Raw genomic sequence first — 18,287 nt, forward strand, 5'->3', positions numbered from 1 at the left:
GTGTGTCACAGAGCTTTGAAAGCTTTCACTTTCCTCAGTGACAAAAATGTCTGTTTCATTCCCTGACAAGCCCTTTTCCCCAGACCTCAGTCTAAGCTGATGAGGTGACTTTTGGGATGAGAAGCCCTCAATAGCTCAGGATGCAGCTGTGACCAGAGGAACCAACCATGTGATTTGAGGACTGGAGACGGAGTCCATCACAAAGGCCAATGATTTGGGGCCTCCCTGATAGCTCAAGTAGTTAAGTTGCAGCACTATGAAGCTATCCGCAGCCACTGTGGCATGAGCTCCATCCCCAGCCAGGGAGCTAACCCACATGGCACAGCAGACCTCTCCTGTCTCCCCCACTACCTCCCTCAGCAGTGTATTTCAGTAGTTTGGCCTGTTCTGCTCCCCACTCTGTCTCTTTTGAATCCTCTCACCCCCGACACCTCTGGTCTGTACCCCAGTTCTTGTATACATAAATAAATAAATAAATCTTAAAAAGAAAAAAACAGCAAAGGCCAACGACTTGATCATAATGCCTTTGTAATGGAACCTTGATAAACTTCTGACCCTAATGAGGGGAGCAGCGGGCAAGACAGGAGAGGTCTGCTGTGCCATAAGTGGGTTAGTTCCCTGGCTGAGGATGGGTGGGCTGTAGCAGTGATAGTGCTGACTTAACCCCTAGGCCACCAGGGAGGCCTCTGTGATAGAACATAAGCATAGCATAGAACATAAGCATAGCACTTCCAATGAGTTTGGTGAGTAACTCCAGTGAATTATTAAACTGTGGGGTCATGGGAACCCCTGAATTTTGTTACCAAGTGAGTCAGAAGTGCAGGTGAGCCTTGGGACCTGTGACTGGTTTCTGCTGTGGTGGTGGCCTGTGGGCCTGAGACCTTGACCTGTGGGTATGCCCTGATTTCAGCAGTAGCCTCTGAAATGAATTGGAGGACACCCACTGGGTGTTGAAGTGGGGTGTACACACTTCGCTGGAAGTTCTAAACAATGCTTCTTAGAGTGCTGTCAGTACTTAAACTCTCTGTAATAGTCTGTGCCCTTGGACACCCCCAAACTGGTCAAACCCACACAAGCTGTGGACAGAGGTCTAGGCAACCCCTGAACCCAAGATTCTCTGAGGGTTCCTCTCCTGTCCCCATTTCCAGCAACATCTCTAAAAGGGGTCAGACCCTAGTGAGCCAGTGCCCTGGGAGTCAAGCTTGTTCTAGCCCAGAGACACCACTGCGGCCTCCAGTCCCATAAGCCTGGCTTACCAGGTACCATCTGTTTCTTCCCTGGTCTGCCAGGGAGCTCCCAGAGGTAAGGCCTGTATGTTTCACACCCCCTCAGCAGGTTACCAGGACAAACAGACCGACAAAGAATCATGAAGCTGAGTGGGTTTTTATTAGCAGCAGGTAGAGGTATCTTGCACTCGCTGAAACTGAGAGTGAAGGTTGTTGCTCAGCAGACTCAGGAGGTGGGCCACTCCTGGCAATGGGGGCTTCTGGGAGGAGCCCCTCAATGAAGGGAATCTTCTGCAGGGAATGTGGAGGTTTTAAAGACTGCACTGAGCCTGTCCATGGTGGGGGCGGGGCAGGAAGGGGCACTGCGGGCATATACTTAGCCTGAAGGCAGGAAGGTCAGCAAGCCCTTCACACCTACCCTTCCCAGCCCTTACCATCTCCCACAGGCAGGCAGATAGGAGGGGTCGAAGGTGGCATGGGCTGTTAGCTGGGAACCTATATCTCTAGGCTTTTTACCCAAAGTTCCTCCCATATTTGGGACCTGAGCAGTTCTTTAAAAGTGGCAAAGGCACAGACCTTACACAGGCCCAGCTGGACCAAGTCTCATCAGGCAAGTCTATGGGCTTCTCTGAGCCTCTTTGCTTGCCTGACACCCTCTCTGCCCAGTGGTCACATCAAGTGCCCGCAGAGGTCTGTATCTGGGGCAGCCCCTGCCACTCTACCTCCCAAGCCCTCTTCCTCCCGCCCCCCGCGTTTTTCTGCATCACTCTGCCCTCCGGTGAAGGGAGAAGCCACCTCCCCTGAACCCAGGGTGTCATGGTGAGGAGAGTCCTGGGGGACGAATACCTGCAGCGGGGTCCATACACCTCATGGCGCACCCACTGAAGCAGCACTTCTTGTTGTTCTCACAGTGATCATCCCTGGAACACTGGTTGCTCTCCAGGCATGGTGTTGCGGTCATTGAGTTCTGCACCCGGGGGCAGCGTCCAGCCTTTGGGGCAGGGACTAAGGAAAGATGGGCCAGCCTGTCATCACTCACTAGCATTTCAGGGGCCACTTTGCTGCTGGTCTCATGGCAGGGTTCTCTGCTACACTGCCCCTTGGCCTGGAAGCTTCAAAGTGAGGTTGGGAGATTGCCACCTGCTGAATTGCTCAGTGGGCCTTGGTGATGCTGGGCAGGATGGGGAGCCTGGACGGGTCCTGTGCCTATGAACTGGGCTCATGGAAGGCCAAGTTTACAGGAATGCTGCTCACTAAGAGTGGTAAGGCGTACTGGTGCAAGGTGGACCCTTTCCCTACAGGGCATGGTGAAGGGCATGAGGAGGGCAACGTTACCCATGACAGGGGCCATGCAGGAGCGGCTGAAGGAGCCATTGGGGCAGCATTTGGTGTTTTGGGGGCAGTTCTCATCGCTGTTGCAGGTCTTAGGTCTGTTGCAGTTCAGGCAGGACTCCTCAGAAGAGCTGGTCTCAGAACTGGGGTCCGGGCACACCGCAACCTGCTCTGCACATTGGACACAGGATGAGCAGGTGGACAGGGGCTAGGTCAGACCCCACATCTCCACATCCCCACCTCCCCTGGGGTCCCTCAGAGAAAAGCAAGGTGGAAAGAGTACTGGACCTATTGTCTGGCTCCTAGTGCCTTCAGTACACCATTTTTTTTGGAAGGAAAGAAATTCCCCCAGAAATGTGGCTTGGCTGATGAAGTGTGGAAATTGGGGAGCAAATTCACAGGTTCATGAAAGGACAGGTCCTTCTGCTCTTCTCGGCTAGCTTCCCAGTCACTGCTCATTCCAGTGCAGCTGCCTTGGCCCTGCCATTCCTGGCCCCTGCTTTAGGGAGGTCTCTGGTAATGCTCTCTTGTTTTACTGTCGATGGCCTCCAGTTGAACCTCCTTTGTGCTGCTCCTCCTGTCTTTGTCACAAAACTAGTGGGACGGCCAGTGTTCCAGAGGTGTACCCAGAGAAGAGGGATGTCTGGATGGCCCCCCCAAGGGGAGGAGAGTAGAACAAACCTACCTTGTAGGGCAAGGGCAGCTTCCAGGGCCAGCAGGGCCAGGAGCAGACTGGCAAGACAGCGCATGGTGGCGAGTGGCAGGTAGGTGGCAGATGGTGGCATGTGGCTGTAGGGTGCTTTTAAAGGAGGTGATAGGAGGAGGAACACTGTGGGGTGGTGTGTGGGCTGGCATTGCCCCAACTGGGCCAAGGCACTTCCGTTCTGGCCAGGCTACAGACTGGGCAGCTGCTGCGCTCAGATCATATTTTTAAATTTTACTAAGTTCCTTAAAGTAGACAATTCCCCCTAATTTGAAACTAATACTTGTTTATTATAAGACTTAAGAAAATTAAGGGTGGAAGAAAGGAGAAATGAGCTCTGTCACAGACAACATGGCAGCGCTTCCCACCATCTTGGAGGGGCCTTCCAGGATAGGGAAATTGTGTGTCCCATTTGTATGCGGGGCCCACAGTAAATGAAGAAGGAGGAGGTGCCTCTTGCCAGGGGATGATTTTGGAGGGTATTTAGTTTCTTTTGCAGAATGCTTTTTGTCTTTTGCTAAACTTTCTACAAGAAGGAACTTGCTTGTGTTTACAGGATGTGCTTTGTGCAGAGAAAGTAGAGTGTCGAGAAAGGGAGGTGGCAGCTTCTGTGTCAGAGCTATTTCTCTGTAGGGGGGACACTAGGAAGGCTTCTTCTCAGAAGGGCAGCTCCTGTGCCAAATGGGGGTGTATGTAGGGCCTGGGCCATGTGACCCTCCATTGGTGGGGCAATTTCCTTGATCTTTCTGCTTTCAAGGCCCTGGCAGGCAAGGAATGCCTGGGGTGACTATGTGCTTGCAATTGGCTAGTGCCCCCTACAGTCCAGGTGGCACTGCTCTGCCTGGCCTGTGGCCTCCTGGCCTTGGTCACAGAGGCCCCTGCCTCTCCAGTGACTTGCTGGGGCCCTTGGCTTGTGCTGTACAGATTATAAATGCTCCAGTTCTGAATACTCTTCCACCATTGCAGGTGGTTCAGGTAACCTTGACTCTTCCCTCCCTAGTGCCCTTGGCAGAGTTCTGAGAACTCATTCCAGGCACTTCCAGGGTGGCGAGTGAAGGCTCTTGGGTAAGGGAGTCTGGAGACCAGGCCAATGGTGACCTGACACCTCTCGGTGCCTCTCCACATTAACAATTCACAAAATGCTTTCCCTTAACTATTTCAGGTCTTATAGCCTGGCAAGGAGGTAGTATATAGATGAAAGGTGAGGGTCATTCATTGGCAGACCCTGGCAGCCTTTCTCCTGTTCTTTTTCTGCCCCATACCACTGCAGGAGGACTGTGTCTTCCTTGCTCAGAAGCTGGGTTGGGACTACCATGCCAAGAATTCCGGACTCCCAGGCCTGAGCACATTCTGAGATGCTTGGCCTCCAAACTCAGCAGGACCTGACCCTAACTAACTTGCCTGCCAAGGTCACAAGCCTGGCCTGGCCTAGTCCCCTTCCCCATTGCTCTTCAGAGCTGCTTCTCTCCCTGCGTCTGGTAGAATGTCCCCAGGACCAGCTGCATGCTTTTTGAAGCACTTTTTTCAACCAGTGGGAAAAAAGTGCTGGTAAAGATAACAAATACAAAGATTTCCTTCTCTTCTGTGATCTCTCTAGACATCTAATAGGGTTTCTAAAAGGTGCCAATCTAAGTAGACAAAAATTATACTTATATTTTTAGTGTGGGCATCACCATTCATTTCATATTATGCAATGCCAGTTAGAATAAAAACGAACTCAGTTGCTTTCCCTTCATTTTTTTTTTACTTTTCTTCTTAGATTCACCTCTTGTTTTGAGGAACCAATTTCCTTGTAAGCAATTTTGTTTTTCCTGACATGATGCACTGACTGGCTGCTTTTGCCAGACTGAACTCTCCTACCTCTGACTCAGGGGCAAAACTACTGTGACCTGTGATGGGCCTGATCTTGCTGACATGCCTGGAGGCCTGGTTTGCTATCATGGCCGCTCATTTCTATGTGTACTTTTGTATTCACGATGATGGAATGTTGCATTTCTCTTTATTGCTATTTTTTTTTTACTGAGATATAATTGACATGCCATAACACGTGTCCCTTTACAATGTGCAATACAGTGGTTGTTGGTAGAAGTACATAAATAACTTTCATTCTAGAACATTTTATAATCCCCCAAAGAAACCCTGTCCCCACTCTAATTTACTCCTTAAACTCCCTCCCCCAATCACCAATCTACTTTCCATGGATTTGCCTGTTTTGGACATTTCACACTGATGGGATCATATAGCTTTTTGTGACTGGATTCTTTTGATGAGCATAATGTCTTCCAGATTCATCCATGGTGTAGCATGTGTCAGTGTTTGTTTCTTTCTTAGGTGGAATAATATTCCATGGTGTGGCTGCAGCACACTTTGTTTCCATTCATCTGTCGATGGAAATCTGGGATATTTCTACCCTTTGGCTGTTGTGAGTCATACTGCTGTATTTGTTACTTCACTTCTTGACACTTACACATCCTACCCACACCCACATCCCCTTCCGGCTAGCCCCTGGGTCAAGAAGCTGAAAGAAAGAGCTGTGAGTACCATCTCCCTGTTTTGTCCATGTTGTCATTTTCTGGGTAAATGACTGGCTGCTACAGGGAAGAAGCCTGGTGACAAAGGGCCAGGCAGGGTTCTGTGGGCCCTTGTGTTTCTTAGAAGGTTGCTGTTTTCTCTTTGTGTCTGAGATCTCTCCGGGAGCCAGGGCCTCTTAGGAAAGCAAGAATGCCATGTGCTCGTGGATGGGGTTGGGGGTGGGGGATGCTGAGACGTTGTGGACACACATGTTATACGCATTCTCTTTCTCACAGAGGCTCCACTATCTTAGCAAGAATTCGCTTGAATACTTGAATACTTGAGTATCTTTTTTTTAAAGATTTATTTATTTATTTATTTATTTATTTATTTATTTATTTATTTATTTATGTGTAGACAAACTGGGGTGTAGCCCAGAGGTGTGGGGAGGCGGGCGGTGAGAGGATTCACCAGAGACAGCGTGGGGAACAGAACTGGCAGATTGACAAAGTACACTGCTGAGGGGAGCAGCGGGTGAGACAGGAGAGGTCTGCTGTGCCATGTGTGTCAGCTGCCCAGGACTGAACTCAGGTGGAACAGTGAGAGCACTGAGAATTAATCCCTAGGTCACCAGGGAAGCCCCTGGCACCATCTCCATTTTGGGTGAAAGGAGAAGTCTGCACATTTGAAGGTCTCTGGGTCCTCCTCCCTCTACCTGTGGCTGCGTTGGTGTCTCCTTCTCCACATGTCTGGCCACTTGGAGAAATGTACCCCTCATGCTGGCCTCTATCCTGCTTCCATTCCTCCATGGTCCCAGCCCCCTGCCTTGGCTCTGTGGCCCCTCCTACTGCTCTGCCCCGTAGGGCGGATGTGTCGCACTTGTCCCTCTGTCCTGCTGCCCTAGCTTTTGCCTCCCAGGACAGGTGCTGGCTGGCTGCCTAGCTTCTCAGAGTTCCTGGGCACCATATGTCCTTTCTCAGGGGATGGTCGTCCCAGAACCCAGAGCTGGAGACCTACAGTCACACAGTGCAACTCTGCCTCTTCCCTTTGGCATCCCTCCTCTAATCAGTCCTCTGAAGCCCCCTACTGTTGCTCTCGCCTCTCCAGAGCTGCTGCATTTGAAGGCTCTCACAGCCCTGCGCCTCTGAAAGCCGTCTTGACACATGTTTGTAGAGAAATGATGCTGCTTATTCAATGGCTTTCCTGTTTATTATCTGCTCCTCCAGAACCCAAGCCCCAGGTTCCACTCTCATCCATCTTGTGGTTCAATAGGGATCAGAAATTAGGATCTTGCTGATCCCACCTTTTATTTTGCAGGGGTTCCGTGGATGGTGGGAGGGCACCAGGCACCCCTTTCTAATGAGATGCCTACCCTCTGGCCAGCTGATTTTTCTGGTTGGCATGATTCTGTCCCTCCCCATCTGAAACTAACCCCATCAGCCACACCCACACCACTTGTGAGGTCCATCATCAGGTGTGGCATGAATGCACTTCCTATGAAGTGGCTGAGAGGGATGCTCTGAGTCCACACCTCTGAAGGTCCAGCCTTTGCTCTGCCAGTTGTGTGACCTTGAGCTTTCAGCTTACCTGTCTGTGATGATACTTATAAGACCAGTTGTTGCAGAAGTGTTGGAGCCTGGTGCATAGCTCATTGGTTGTGATTCCTGTTGCTGTTATTCTAGTACCTTCTTGGTCTAGGTTGGACTTTTGCGGCAGTAAGGGCCTTATCAGATCACATCACAAAGGGTATTTTTTGACCAATGCAAATGCACTGGCTAACACTGAAGCCTTGCCTAAGGTTTGAAGGCTGAGGGTTGAAGGCCCTGCATAAGCCCATTTTGGAAGGAGTCTGCCCTGGGCATCAGGTTATGACCTCAAGTGACCCCAGGCAGGTTATTTTCTATTCTCTACCCTCAGTTCTGTATAAGTAGGTGTGAGGATAGCTCGAGTTGATCAATACTGTGGGTACCTCTAGGTCTAGAAAGTTTTCTTCAGATTTTATTTTACCCTTTTTTTTTTTTTTAAAGATTTATTTATTTACACAAGCATTGGGTACAGTCAGAGGTGAGGGAGGGTGAGAGAATTCACCAGAGCAAGAGCGGAGAGTAGAACAGGCAGGGTGACAAAGTACACTGCTGAGGGGAGCAGCGGGCGGCAGGAGAGGTCTGCGCGCCACGTGGGACACTCGCCCGGCGGCTGGGGATCGAACCAGCGCTGCAGAGGCTGCGGGAGGCTTCGCAACCCAGTGCTCAACCGCTGCACCACCGGGGAGGCCCCAGATTTTATTTTAAAGATTTATTTATTTATGCATACAAGCGCTGGGGTGCAGGCCAGAGATGTGGGGGGTGAGAGGACTCACCAGAGACAGAGCGGGGAGCAGAACAAGCAGATGTACTGAAATACACTGCTGAGTGAAGCAGCTGGTGAGACAGGAGAGGTCTACTGCACCATGTGAGTACTTCCCTGGCCAGGGATTGAACTCGTGCTGCAGAGGCTGCGGATAGCTTCGTAGTGCTGCGTCTTAACCCCTTGTGCCACCAGGGAGGCCCTTCTTCAGATTTTAGTTGAGAGTTTTTAGAAGATAATTTTTAAATTTTCTAATTAGAAAGATATACATTGAAATTGTAAAAAAGTTGGATAGTTGAGAAAAGCATAAAGAAAATACAACTCACACTCAGATCCATATGCCAGGAATATCTTGTTAAGTGTTGGTTTACCTTTATCTGCTTTTTCCTTATGTAAGGAATATCAACTGTGTGTTTATCACCCCACCCCCATAGATGGGGGAGAGAGAGAGAGCCCCCTCTTGGCCCCCTAGAATTGTCACTGGGCTGGTGCTATTGGCGTGGTGCAGTTACATAATACTTTGAGCAGTCCCTGTGCCATTGAGGCGTCTGGTTGGTGGTTGTGGAACACACCACTTCAGTGGCAGGCCACCACCATTTTCACTAGTGCTCAGCTTCTAAGGGAAACTTTTATATTTGGCAGCTGTGCAACTGAGACTTCGAGCTTCCCTCTGGCTTGGTGGAGGCCTGCTCCAACTGCCTGGGGCTGAGGAGACTGTGTCCAGGAAGGGACACACCTTGGGGGCTGGTGGGTTGGGAGGAGTGAGAAGTGTGGTGGGATGAGGTGTTCAGGCAGGTGCATGGCTGCCCTCACAGCCCCTTGGGCTAAATGGAGAAACCCGAAGTTTCCAAGAATGATTATGTTCCCCAGGGCCTGCCAGTCCCAAGTCAGGGACATGGGGTTCTTAGGCCCTGGGGGTGTTTGTTAACACTGCTGCTCTGGCTTCAGCTCATCTTCTCTAAGATTACACGCCTTTAAACTCCAAGCAGCTTCCCTATGACAGACTGAATATAGACACTGAGGCCCGGTTGTGACAAGCTTGGAGCCTCAAGCACACAGTGGGCTATGTGCATAGAGTTCCCACTGGTTCTATGGGGCCAGCCAGGCTGGTGTTTCCGCCTAACTCTCCAAGCTGATACCAGGTGGTGGTGGTGGTGGGACACCATTTCACATACTTGCCTCTCTCTGTGGTGACCATCATGGCCCCTGGATGGGGATAAAGAGCTCAGTCTACCTCACTAGATGTCACAAACCCTGGGTTAGAGTTCTGTCCATGTCATGGGGATAATGACTCCTGAGTAGAGTGTTCCATTCCTGTCATCAGGTGTCAGGGCCTTAGGTGGGGCTCATGTCCTCAGCTCTCCTCAACTCTCCTCACTGAGTCTTCACTGTCTGTGGACTTTCCATATCCCACGTCACTAAGTCATATTCCTACACACAGCAGCTCTCCCTCTATCCTCTTGCTCTCTCTAGAAAGTTCTCTCCTCTCCCAAACCTCCCAAAGCGCTCTCAGCACCTCCTGATCAGGCTCCTGGGCTTGGGGATGTCAGGGAAACTTGCTCTTTCTTTCTTGTGCCAGCAGCACTGCTAGCCCCCTGGGCTCCTGGGTGGTCCACTGGGTTGATTTGATATCCATAGTGAAGGATGAGCTGCGGGGGTTGCTGGGAAGTACTGGAGGTAGGAAAAAGTATGGCAGCTGGGGACCGAAAGCATCTCCCCTGTTTAGAGTCCTCACTTGTCCATTGGTCTAAGCCTAGTTGCTTGGCCTGGGACAGGGATGAGTGGGATGAGGAGCTCCAGTTCTAGGTGGACTTTGATGCAGGCATTTCACCAGTGGGTGAGCCTATGAGATTAGAGAGATCAGAACATGGACCAGCCAGGGACTGCAGGAGAATTTCTTCTAGGCACAGAAAAATGGGGTCTCCTGGGGAGTTCAATTTCTACGTCACTGAAGTGAGAGGAGACTAGGGGAGGTACAGGACCCAAACCACAAAGAGCCATGGTCAGTGGTCAGGGTGGGTGGGCATGACAAGTGTCTTCAGAAAGACCTCTGCTGATTGGGGGGGACCGGGGGTGGGGAGAAACAGGAGATACTGTGAGAGCCCCCTGCACATCCTAGTGGTGGGGAGAGGGCCTGGGAAGAAGGACTCAGGACTAGGCATATAGGTCTCCTGGAGCTGAAGAAGGAGAATTCAGCTGTATAATCAGAGGGGCAGAAGGCCAGGCTGTTGGGAGGATGGTGGGGTGAAGATGGAAGGCAGTTTCTGGTGTTTCCTTAAGCCCTAGAATCAGAGCTGCTACCCTTACCCTTTAGAATCCTGCCTGGGGGTCTGTTCTAGCTCAGATTAAGACTTGGGTAGAGAATTAGCATATAAAATAGACTCACTGTGGAAGGAACTCGTCAACAAGCCCTAGGAGCCAGGGGAACTCTTTCTCTTTGTAGATGGGGCCTTGCAGCCCAGAGAGGGGAGGTGCTTGCCAGCAACATGGGGGTGAAGGAGCAGACTTGGGGTAAGGCTACATTTGGACCCCCAGGGGTCACAGAATCAGTCTGTGGTCTTCCAAAAGGGGCCTTAGCCATCTTCCATGATGCCTGCCACACAGGGCCTGGGGCTTCCAGGGTTTGGGGTGGGGATGAGGCTTTGAGAAAACCTAAATGGTTTTCTGAGTTGAAGGTGCTTCAAGAAAACTGTTAGCTAATTCCCACTTTACTCAACCCACATGGCAATCTTGCAGCCTAGTCACTTCCACTGACATGAAAATGCTATTTTTATTGCCAATGTTAAGATACTTGAGAGACTTCCCATTAAAATCTAGCTTACCGGTGTGAAACTAAATGAAGACCAATCAGATGATGTAAACAAAGGTGTTTGTTCAGAGCTGGCTATAGAGAGGGAGCCGGCCACCATCACTTGTTTTAGTCAGGCAGCGGAGTGAGAGAGGTTTATGGTGGAGAAAAGGGGGACTGAATTGTTCCTGATGGAAGCTGAGGGTTGGGGGCGCTTTTGGTGAATTAGCTAGAAGTGAGTCCATGCAGTGTGGTTGATCAGGGGCGCATATTTGGCTTTCTCTGGTTGGACCTAATTACTGACCAAGTCACAAGCCCTATTTGGGGCTAATTGTTAAAGGAGTTTTGTATGACTTCCTGTATTGTCTCTAGAGATAGCAATCTGGCCTCTTGTGCTGGTTACTGCAATGAGGACTTTAGTTCCCTGGGGTGGCTGCTGTGGGTTGTGGATTAGAGGTCTATTTTATTTTTAAGGAAAATAAACAAATAAAATATGTTATATTTATTCAATAGAATACAGAGGCTATCAGTAACTAGATTTATATACATCAACATAGAGCTCCAAGATGTACTAAATGAAAATAAAGAATTATAGACAGTTTTGTAACAGGGTGGTCCCCAGGGAAAGGGGAGGTTCCAGGTTCCCTGCCTTACTGAAGAAGAGGGGAGCTGAGCAGGGAGGGGAAGAAGCTTGAGAGGAGTCTGGAGAAGGAAGGAAGCAGGATGGAGAGCAAGAAGGAGACCTGGAGGAGGCAAATGGAGAGAGAGACATGTGACGGAGCTGCGCTTGCTTCTTGCTCCTGGACTGGTTGAAACAGATGTTGGTGAGGGACCCGTGGGGAGGTTGATAGTAGCAGCTTTTGTCTTGGTTTTGATTTTGCTTCTTTTCTCCCAGACATGCTGGGCCCATTCTGCCCCTTTCCTACAGGTCCCCACCAGAAAGTACTTAGACTTGTGGCAGGCTTTTGTTCCTCAGTGGCCCTGCTTTGGGTCAACCCTGTTTGGCCGAGCATTTACCCATGAGGGGATGGGTAACTTCTAGTGCTTGATTTGGAAACTCTATTCTTTCTCTTTTCCTTGTTACATTTTCCTAAATGTATTAAAATTCCTTTCCATTATGGTAGAGTATGTTTTGTCTTGATGTGGTGGATGGCAGAACCTATTTAGAGTAGGTGGGTTTGAGGGTTCTGAGGTGTCCCTCACCCGGCCTGTAACAGTTTGATGATATTAATGTACATTATAAAAAATAAGTAAAACAATACTGTTCCATTATGAAATGTAAAGTGAAAACTTTAATAAACTATGAATGAATGCATACAAACTCTGCCTCTGCAGAGCATAGGAGTGGATAGGACAGTGGGAACTGGTCAAAGGAACTCTACTGTTGCAGAAATAAATTCTAGCCTTTTACCCAGGCAAGGGAAGAACAAATGGTGCTTCAGGAATGGTGAGGTCAGGAGAAGCAATAATCATGCATGAGGTCTCAGACCTGGGTAGTCCCGTAGGTCTTTTATACATAACCATCTTGCATTGATGACATTGGTCAGTTAGCATAAAAATTCTTGACAAGGCCTCCCTAGTGGCGCAGCGGTTGAGCACTGGGTTGTGAAACTGCCCGCAGCCTCTGCAGACCCGGTTCGATCCCCGGCTGCTCCCCGGCCACCGGAGGAGGGTCCCGCATGGTGCGCAGACCTCTCCTGCCGCCCGCTGCTCCCCTCAGCAGTGTACTTCGGTCCTTCTGCCTGCTCTGCTCCCTGCTCTGGCTCTGGTGAATTCTCTCACCCTCCCGCGCTTCTGACTGTACCCAGTGCTTGTATAAATAAATTAAAAAAAAAAAAATTCTTGACAAAAGGGTGAAAGATGCAGATATTTGAGGATGGCCTGGAAGATCAATCAGCCTGGATGGCTCTGTCAGACCTTGTTAAAATGTAACCTTGTTTAGATATGCTTATTAAGGAAGCAAACTTGTTATTTACACTTACTTTGCATTATTTGCTGCACCAGGCCTGTGACTCTTTATTTAGCAGGAAGCAGGAAAAATTTTATTTGCTTAGCAGTTGCCTTTCACTACTTACATCTCAATGTGTAATTTTTTCTTTTTTTTTTTTTAAGAGAACTTTATTACTTCTGGAGGATGGGAATGTGGGGAATTGTTATTTATCTTTTTCAAGCATCCATTTACAGTGTACATCCTCTGATGCCCAGCCGCATGTTCTGCTCACACTGGTCGGAACCTAGTCATGTTGCACACACTGAGAACAGTGCAATACTGAGCTTGATATGTGATTTAAATGACCTTCAAAGTAAATTCTGACAACATATTGTTAGGGGGAAAAGGATGTCCTAAGCTAATTCCATACAGGCTTTGCGGACTCTGCCCACACTCCAGACTAAAGCCATCAGGACATTGGGATAGACAAATCCCATCACCACCAAATAGAAGGTTGCTGGGACCTGAGGGTGTTAAATTAAGCATCCAGGTTTGGTATAAAACCAGACATGTGGGTCTTGGGGGCGGCTTTTTGGCTTCATGGCTCTTGGCTTGCGGCCAGCTCTCAGACTGCCATTGGGTTTCCAGGTCAGCAGAATGGGTAGGACACATTTAAGACTTTATCTCCCTATTTTCTCCCTGAGTTGTACATTTCCTCATTTCCCCTTCTCTTGTAAATAAACCTTTTATTAACCTTTTGTGTGTGCCTGCAGTAGACTATTAATAAGTGCCTTTTTAAGTGCACAGGTGAGGACCCACAGCCAGGCAACCCGTTTTATATTGGGGCCGCCCTGTAACAGTTTGGTGTCCAACGTGGTTTCCAAGCTACACCCATGGTTGACCAGCCCAAAGTAACTTACCTTGCGTTGATCACCATAAGCGCACTAGGTCTGCAGGACTCACAGTGTGATCTTTGTTTCACGTCTTGAAAAGTCTGTTTTTTTTTTCCCCATGTGTACAGCTCTTGTGGGTGTGTTTTTGACCAAAACATGGCCTCAACCATGAGCTTACACAGTTTACTGACAAGTTAAGTATTAATCCTCTTAAAAATTGAGACTCAGTATTTTTCACAACATGATGACTCTAAAGTAAACTACATATAAAACACTTTTTTCATTAGGTTAGGATTTCTTTTTTTAAAAAAAAGATTTATTTATGCATGCAAGAACTGGTGTACAGGCCAGAGATGTGAGGCTGAGAGGATTCACCAGAGACAGAGTGGGGAACAGAACAGGCAGATCTACTGAAATACACTGCTGAGGGGAGCAGCAGGAGAACCAGGAGAGGTCTGCTGTGCCATGTGGGAAGCTCCCTGGCCAGGGATGGAACTTGCGCTGTGCCGCAGCAGCTGTGGATTGCTTCAGAGGTTGAGTCTTAGCCCCTTGTGCCACCAGGGTGGTCCAGATTAGGATTTCTTTATATTTTTTTTCCAATCAGAAAATATATTTTAAAGACATGCAGCACTGACTGACAGACCTCCTTCTTACGTGTAGCATAAGGGGAACATTTGGACTCTTTTTTTTTTTTTTTTAAACATCCTTGTTTATTTTTTCACAACAAAGGATTTCTCCCCTCAGGTGCAGTCACCACAGTATTCCCACCACCAAGGCACCCACAGTCCTTCACCATAGTCTACCAAGCCCTCCTTCCCCCCTTTTCTACACTCCTTGTCCCCACTCCCTCCTTTCCTGAGGGTCTCAAATCTACAGTCAGCTTTAAAGGGTCAGTCTCACAGTTTGTCTTTGTTTGATCCTTTGTTTGGTTTCTTTAGAGTCCACATGTAAGTGAAGCCATCTGGTACAGATTAGGTTTGTGAAGGATAAATCTTATGTACAAAATTGTTAAGCAAAATCCCCTTTCTCCAGTGCCATCTGGTGGGAAAATGAGGTAACATCATCTGTATCTCCCACAAAAAACAAAACAAAACAAAAACACCAAAAAAACCCACCCCAAACCCAAAACAAAACAAAAAACCAAACCAAAACAACAACAAAAAAACCAGTTGTGGTTTATAGAACCAGTCTTTCCAACCAGACCAAGCACCTTCTTTTAATCTGAGGTTACTGAGTCCTATATTATTAACAGATTTTCTTTAAAGTCTTCCTCAAACTACATTCTTCAGCCTACAGATTAGATTAGAATCTTAGCTATAGCTTGCTCAGCTCATATGTCTTCTTTCATGTTTTTTAATCAAATGCTTCTTTCCTACTAGGCGATTCTGCAATCACAGTCTGCATTCATCCACATTTCAAATTTTGAGCAAAAAATTGCAACAGTAAATTTCTTTATTAAAGATTTTTGTGTCGCTGTGCTTTATATAAGCTTGTAAACTTATGAGGGTAGCATTTTTCATTTAAAAGACTTTAAACATATAACATATTGTCACTATAAATTTGCAGTGGAAATTAAAATTAGCTCTTTCTCCCAAACACTGGGTAACATCAGGCATCCAGAATCTTATCAAGAGCCAATAAAATAAGCCAGATATTTTTGGACACTAAAAAATTAGGAAGAAAACCTAATAGGAAGATTAACCCCCTAATTTGCAATACTGAGTTCCTTCATCTATTTATAATCCAGAGATAACTGAGCAGGGTGGTAAAATTACTCTGGAAAATGCCAGCTCTACTCAGATAAAAACAAGTCAAGTGTAAATGGTTTTCCACTAGTGTTTTATATGGCTATGACTCCATTTTATCTTTTATAATCTCCTATAATAGATAGCCTTTATTTTTTCAGTGGTAGTCGTATTTTTTTTTTAAAGATTTATTTATTTATTTATACAAGTACTGGGTACAGTCAGAAGTGCGGGAGGGTGGGAGAATTCACCAGAGCCAGAGCGGGCAACAGAATAGGCAGACTGATGATATACACTGCTGAGGGGAGCAGTGGGCATGGCAGGAGAGGTCTGTCGCGCCATGTGGGACCCTCACCGGTGGCCGGGCATTGAACCGGCACTGCAGAGGCTGAGGGCAGCTTTGCAGCCCAGCACTCAACTGCTGCACCACCGGGGTGGCCCGGTAGTCTTATTTTTAATAATAATTTATCCTTTCAATTGTGGTAATGTTAGGATTCTCTCCACCAGGTGTCACCACTGTAGGGTACCCACCACCAAGTCACCTATAATCCACCACCATATCATAAACTACCTTCTAAGTCAATAGCCTCTTATTATTTTATTCTTTCATTAAATTTATTTTTTTTACATTACTGTTAATTTTTATGCAGTATTTGATTTTTCCCCTCATGTTTAATTTCCCCTAGTTCTCCCACCACCCTATAGGACTGTTTATACATCGCCATAGTCCTTTGTGCTTTTCCCTCCCCTGTTTTGACTTCTTCCCTCCTCCTCACCTGCGGTATGCCTCAGATCTATGGTCAACTTTCAAGTTTTGTCTTTTTCATGAACACTTTTTTCAGTTTCACTTAGCATAATCCCAACCAGTTCCATCCATGTTGCCTCAAATGGCACTAGTTTATCCTCTTTGGTCACTGAGTAGTATTCCATTGTGTATATAAACCACAATTTTTTGATCCACTCCTCTGTTTTGGGCATATATTAGACAGCTTTTCCTTTTCTTTTCTTTCTGTTTATTTTTAAAGATTTATTTTATTTATGCATCCAAGAACTGGGGTATAGGCCAAAGGTATATGTGGGGTAGAGGGTGAGAGGATTCATTGGGGAGAGTGGGGAGCAGAACAGGAGGATCTACTGAAATACACTGCTGAGGGGAGCAGTGGGCTAGACAGTAGAGGTCTGCTGTGCTATGTGGGTTAACTTCCTGGCTGGGGATCGAACTCATGCTGCAGCGGCTGCTGATAGCTTCATTTTACTGAGCCTTAACCCTTGCACCACCAGGGAGGCCCTAGACAGCTTTTTTTTTTTTTTTTTTTTGGGACCCTCGCCTGTGGCCGGGGATCGAACTGGCGCTGCAGAGGCTGTGGGCAGCCTTGCAACCCAGCGCTCAACCGCTGCGCCACCAGCGCAGATTTAATTTTAGCATATTTCAGTCACTCTGTTTAGATGATCCTGTAAGTTTGTTAATACAGACACACTGCATGGCTTGACTTTGCTCCCTATCAAATTTTATGATAAAGACACTAATCTGTATTGGAACTGACTCACAGATCTCTGTTCAGATTTCTTGAGAGTTGTTGATAAGGAACACTTAAGCTCTATGAGAAAGTAGCCAAACAGGTTTCTTATGTATGCATGGTTACTCATAATTAAGACACTGGCTACTAACTCTGGAACACTGCTTTCTGAATTAAATTTGGAGTCATGGTTCTTTCCTAAATGAAAAACCTCAGCTAAAGAAGTTTCCAGAGAGTTGCTTGGAGCTTCTTGGGAAAATTGTTCTTGTTGATCTGCTTTGTTCGGGATCAATATGACAAAGAAATTCAAAGACCTGGTCCAGGGTCCCTCCTCCATGCGTCCGCAACCCCCTATTTCCTTGGAGACAAAACTCTTCAAGTTGAGAATCTTACTTCACTGTCATATCTTTGCAAAATTTGTTCTTCTCCAAAATCCCACTCATGGTCTGCTTTGTCCTCATGAGATCAGTGGAGAAAATATGAGTAAACATTTTATACTTTTTTTAAAGATTTATTTATTTTTATACAAGAACTGGGGTACAGGCCAGAGGCACAGGAGGGTGAGAGGATTCACCAGAGACAGAGCGGTGAGCAGAACAGGCAGAAGGACTGAAATACACTGGTGAGGAGAGCAGCGGGTGAGACAAGAGCGGTCTGCTGCACCATGTGGGTATCTCCCTGGCCGGCAGGGAATCGAACCGGTGCCACAGAGGCTGCAGACAGCTTCACAGGGCTGTGCTCAACCCACTGCACCACAAGGGAAGACCAAACTTTATGTTTTTAAGAAAAGTACTAGCAGGAATTGCTTGTTTAAATGCATTTTCTCAAAGAGGGTATCTACTTCTTGTCCTTGAAATATTTTCTCCTTGGTAAGCCTTATTTCTTCATGCCTGACAACCACCAGAGCGAAGGGAGTCATCTTCCTTGCCGCCTGGAGGGAGCCAGAGATCTATTTTTGTAAATGGTTCAGCCATTGTTCATTTGAATGTTCAGTGTCACTGTGTTCTCTTGATAGATCAGAAGCCAGAGCTTTTTTTCCCTTCCTACTCCTTGCAATGGTGTCTAGACATTTAGATTGTGAAAATTAATATACAGAAATCTGTTCAAATGAAGTCGGGTGGCTTGAAGAGAATTCTCATGCGTGTGCAATCAGCAAATTAGAGGACCCAATCTGCCTTGCATCTCCAACAGGAGGTGATGTTGCTGCCCTGTCCCAGCTGAAAGAAGGAGGTACCTGTCTGTACTATCAGCCCCTGCAAAGGCTGCATAAGGGGATGGTGGCTTTTGTTCTGGGGA

The 18,287-nt window shown here is 47.5% G+C and overlaps 1 long non-coding RNA gene and 1 pseudogene across 1 annotated transcript; both read right to left on the reverse strand.

Annotated features, from left to right (window-relative positions):
- Positions 1 to 1,382: 1,382 nt before the first annotated feature.
- Positions 1,383 to 7,465, reverse strand: LOC119253187 (uncharacterized). Its single transcript, XR_005127002.2, has 4 exons — positions 7,360 to 7,465; positions 2,562 to 2,729; positions 2,073 to 2,231; positions 1,383 to 1,517 (listed from the first exon to the last, which is right to left on the reverse strand). It is a non-coding gene; the product is annotated as an uncharacterized LOC119253187 (long non-coding RNA).
- Positions 7,466 to 14,737: 7,272 nt separating this feature from the next.
- On the reverse strand, positions 14,738 to 17,910 carry LOC119237617 (fructose-2,6-bisphosphatase TIGAR-like; annotated as a pseudogene).
- Between the last annotated feature and the right edge of the window lie 377 nt (positions 17,911 to 18,287).

This window comes from Talpa occidentalis, unplaced genomic scaffold (assembly GCF_014898055.3).
Source record: "Talpa occidentalis isolate TD23 unplaced genomic scaffold, MPIMG_talOcc4v2.1 talOcc4.10, whole genome shotgun sequence".
NCBI lineage: Eukaryota > Metazoa > Chordata > Mammalia > Eulipotyphla > Talpidae > Talpa > Talpa occidentalis.